A 5,475-nucleotide genomic window follows, 5' to 3' on the forward strand; every position below is an offset into this window, starting at 1 on the left:
CATGCGCAGAATGAAACTACGAACTAGGCCTGCATGCTTGCATCTAGGCCTATGAAAAGTAAGTCTACATGAATTTCGAACTTAACTGAATTATCATAATGTGCAATAAAGCATAAACAAAATAAAATAAAGGATCAAAATGCCTAAAATCCTGGGAAATTCATGATTTTCGAAAACGGTACCGGCCAAATTGTGGTTTTGGGAACCACTCGTAGATTTGTGTACGCGCACTTGTGTACAAAGTGAATGGAGGTGGAAATCACTTGTTCACTGCTACCATCTGGCCTGTGGAGAATCTACAGGTAGGACTATGGTATGCCAATGCTGTATAGAGCACTCACTTTAAAAAATCATTAAAATATCACTTTTGTGACCAAAATTACTAATTTCCATACAGTTGCTATTATTTATCATTAGTAATGTGGGAATAATTTTTGTATTCACCAGAGCGCTCAAAAACTTGAATTTTGGGCATATTTTTGTGTACGCCCTCTATTGGTGGAAAGTAATATGGCAAGAAAATTTTCATTTTTTTATCTCTATTTTTAATTAAGAATAAATGATATAAAGAATCAAATTTAAATAAGAGCCAAGCAGTATGAATTAACAGGTCTAATGGAAGCTGTCAGTGTAAAAAAATCAAGCATTTGCCCCAAAGAAAAAGAGAAAATAAGCCAAACATTGCCACCCTTATTTTGTCACACATGGAGATATAACTGAGAACAAGGTTATATTATAACCTTGTTCATTGAATGAGTGGTGGAAATAGGGAACCGTGCGTGTGACTGAATAAAGCGCTGCTGTATGAAGTGAACGGTGGTTCCCTATATCACGATCATGCCACTGAGGGCGATTGGACAAAGAAGTTATTATATTTTGGAGAAAAAAGGAAAGCAAATTTACAAGGCAACAATAGTCAAAACTGACTAGTTTGCCTATTCAAATTAACAACAACAACGATGGAATGAGAGACTGCAACTTCTTTGATAAGTGCAGGATCCCCTCTTCCTCTCTCTCTCTCTCTCTCCTCTCTCTCTAAGTGAATATATAGGCCTATATTTCCAAACTAATGTATACAGTGCATAAATGAGAGTTTACTTACATTGCCACCATATCCATAGATGAAGAAACTCAGGAGAGGAGATCAGAAGATCAAGTTCGCATATCGAAGCTGTACATCGCCTATAAGCCTATACGTCGACCTACCGAATTCAATTCAAAAGTCCCGGTTGTAATTCACGACACACGTCAGTGATTTACTTTGACAAAGTTGGTACCAGCCAATCAGATGCAAGGATATTCATAGCTTGTAACACGGTTGTAATATGAAGATCACTGTGAAGATTCTTCGTGAAACACCCTCTGAGCCAGGCGCGTACGCAAGGAGGGGGGGGGGGGGGTTAGGGGGTTCAAACCCTCCCCCCTTTTCGTTTCATTTTTTTCTGCTTGTCTCCCCAGAGGTCGGTCTGGTTGACGCACGGTACCCCTACATAATAATGTATGACGCAAAAAATTGTAAGGACAAAAAGAGGGCGGATCCCCCCATCACTTTTTAGAGACTGGGCGGGAGATTTTTTTTAAAAAATCAGCTCGAACCCCCCCCCCCCTTCAAAAATCCTGCGTACGCGCCTGCTCTGAGCAACCAAGGAATAATCTCCCTAACAATTCCCGGTTCCGACAATGGTCGGATACTGTTATCCTACCTTTACTTTGAGCTTGACCACTGAACTCATCGATAAAGCTTTCATTCAAAGGGATGGTCCGGGCTGAAAGTATTTATAGCTTAATAAATAGAGTAGAATTTACTGAGCAAATCGCCGAAAATTTCATCAAAATCGGATAACAAATAACAAGTTAATGAATGTTAAAGTTTAGAAATATTTTGTGAAAACAAACGTTATGAATATTTATTGGGTGGGCTGATGATGTCACATCCCCACTTGTTATTTTGTATTTTATGATATAAAATTAGGTTTATTCATTTTTTTTCCTCCAAAAACTAGAAAAATTTGATTGAAAACTGATTTATTGCTACAACTTATTTGATTATAAGGGAGATTATTCACACAAGTATGGAATAATGAAAAAATAAGATTATTATGTAATAACATAAGAAACGGAAAGTGGGGATGTGACAATCATCGGCCCACCTAATGAATATTCATGACGTCTGTTTTCACAAAATATTGCTTACCTATAAAATTCAATAACTTTGTTATTTTTTATCCGATTTTGATGAAATTTTCGGCATTAGCTCACTGAATCCTACTCTATGTATTAAGATATATATATTTACAGCCGTGATGTTATATGTAGCTAAATTATTTTCTTGATGTGCTTGATGGCCATCACTGTGAGCTGATAGCCACAATCACAAATGCGATACCTATAGCTACTACACTACTCAACCGAGGGGGGTGGGGCACTTAGAATGAAGAGTGGATACCATGCGCTACCAAAAAAAAACGTAAAAAGGATGTATTTTTAAAGATAGGCACGTTACGTACGTAACGTAATAAGGGTGTCAAAACACTAAAATAATGAAAAAAGTGTCTAGGAAAGCTACGTGTTTAGGGTCAAATTTGTGAGGGTAAAAAGACTAAAAAATAAAGGATGTAATTTTTGCCCCAACAGTCAACACTATACGTGCTTATAGATTGCGACTTGCGGGAGGTTTGGGATAATGTAAACCCGACGTCCGTGACTTATTTAATGGAATTGCCCTCCTGGGGAACGTTTCATGAACGGACTTGTCAGACGTTTTATCCGACAAGTCCCATTTTATCCGACATTTACTATAGTAACAGTGCCTTTCATCCAATCAGAATCAATGAGAGATGTCAGATCTGACAACTTGTCAGACAAATATGTTGATGAAACGGTCCCCTGGTTCCCTTTCCTCCACAAACATTTTTTTAATTTTTTTTTTTTATAATTGTTATTAACTGCTCGCCTAGTGTATACTGCACTCCTCTGCCCCCGTGTATAACCCACTCCTATTACAACCAAATATTTCTTTGTTATAATTTTGTAATGAAACTAAGTTTGGGGCTTGCCTTTTGTACAAGCTTAGCTTTTTTTGGCATGACTCTCCGTTTTACTTTTAAGTACAAATGTCATCTGAGATTTTATTGAATTGTGTTCCTTAAATCTATGATTGTGATATATATATATTATCCATTTTTAGCCTTGTAATGTTATGTTTATCACATTTTTTGTACAATAGAGAATTGGAAATCAATAAATCAAATCAATCGAATCAAACCAAACATAACCTTTTGACGGTATCACACACTGTATAATCTAGTAATTGGTTGAATTCGTGAAATGTGCACTGTTGGATGAATAACTTGTGTGAAAACAGGAAAAATCAAAGAAACAGGTCAACGAAAGTTTGAGAAAAATCAGACCAATGAGAAAGTTATGAACATTTCAATATTGCGATCACTAATACTATGGACATCCTCACATTGGCAATGCAAAAAAGATGTGTGACTTTTTTATCATGAACTATCCCCATTACCTTTGTATATATTCCACTTAAACTGCATCTTTTATTATATCTATCAATAGATATGTAATCTTTTTTATAAAGTGGCCTGTCATACAATTTTTTGAAGAATACATCATGGATAGAGTTTGTATCACCATAAAAAATAGGCAAACCTTTAAAATGTTACAAGTTTCTCATTTTATATCCTGTTTGGATGAAATTTGACACTAAGTGCTCTTTTTATTTTTCTCTAATGATTCAATTCAACTATTTTCTGTGTGAACTTTACCTTTAAATGTACATGGAATGTTCTTGGATCTGAAGACAAATATGTATGAAAATCTGATTCTATAGCTCATTTTGGTAGTTTTGATGTTTTATATTTTGTTTATGGGCATCCCTTATCCCGAAGTTTTTTTCTGGTAATTGTCTAGAGCTTTGTATTTTATGGAAAAAATGAATAAATGAAATGAATGAAAATTCCCATTACGAACACTTCACAAATGCAATCATATCAAACACAATACTTTTAATTTAAGAAATTTATTGAGACCTCCACCATGAATACAAAAATATTTGCACAAAAATAAAGACAATTTTCGTATTATTTTATACGAATATCAGATTCTAACCTTACTCCATTTTAAATTGCAACATTTCTGTTTAATTGCATTCACCTCCAAACATGCGATTTCTGTGGAAAAGTATGAAAATTTTACAAAATAACGATGAGCTGATTTTCTTTAGAATTTTCATGTCACAGGACATGAAAATCAAACGTTTTTTTTAAATTCAATCTGCCATAACATTGCATAGTTCAACTGCATTAATATATTAATGACGTGTACTTGCACGCCATACACGTTGCTCATGTAATTTGATGTCGACTATCAGAATATTCTTCAGGTCACTGCACACCTTACAACTGGACCATGATCTGATTTTCAAACAAATTGCATTTTGCTTATTTTCTGAAAATGTGAACTTAAAGGATCTTAAAGTTGAAATTAACTCAAAGAATACTAATCACAATTTTGGATGATTGCAAGCTTTTATTTTGGAGTAAAGGCCATATTAGCTTCAAATCAATTGCTATGACGACTTTACGACCAGATATTAAATTTGCATTTATTATAAGGATCATTTAGCCACATAGCTTAAGTCTTGTATTTGATTAGATCTTGTACATTGAAATAAACTTATCCTTGTGATATCATGAAATCTTGGCTCAAAACCGATAATTCTGATGATCACTAAGACAAAAAAGCATATTTGGGACAGTGTATGAATATTGATTGGAAAAATATCAGACAATTGATGGCATTCTGTGCTTATTTTGCTCCCATATCACAGCAATTAAGCATTTTCTTCCACAGCCATTTGGCACATATCTTTTGTTTATACATACAACACTTGGATGATAATTGAATTCTGTTTGAACTCATTTTGAGATCGTTACCACTGGAATTCATCTGTAAACACACTGGGTTATTTTAACGCTTTAGAAGACCGGTGGGTCGGGGGGGGGGGGGCTGAATTATCCCCCTTGGCATTTTTTTATGATAAATCTCCTGCGCAAAATTTGTTTGACCACACTGCTCACTGACAGTTTACTGTCTTGCTCTCCTGCAACTTTTTGAGACCCGAATTGCGTCACCCCTGTGTAGGGGGTTCTGAAATTAGGCAAAATTACGTAAGTACGTTATCAGGGTTAAAGTAAGAATTAAAAAAATATTAGCGGAAAGACAGGGGGAGTTGATGAAAGACGGGGTTATCGAGTCACGTAATGACATGAGCTTCCTCTCTATCCTATGTAAATAAAACGGTCTCATGAAACTGAGCACAATTTCAACGATTTTTTTCTCTCTCTTTTCAAAGCAATTTCGAGTGGGTGGACATAACTCCCATACTTCCAAATGAGAAAATGCCATATAATGAAGCTAGACTTCAATATCCTAAAGGCACGTACACTCTTGATTTTG

This window comes from Lytechinus variegatus, chromosome 6 (assembly GCF_018143015.1).
Source record: "Lytechinus variegatus isolate NC3 chromosome 6, Lvar_3.0, whole genome shotgun sequence".
Lineage (NCBI taxonomy): Eukaryota > Metazoa > Echinodermata > Echinoidea > Temnopleuroida > Toxopneustidae > Lytechinus > Lytechinus variegatus.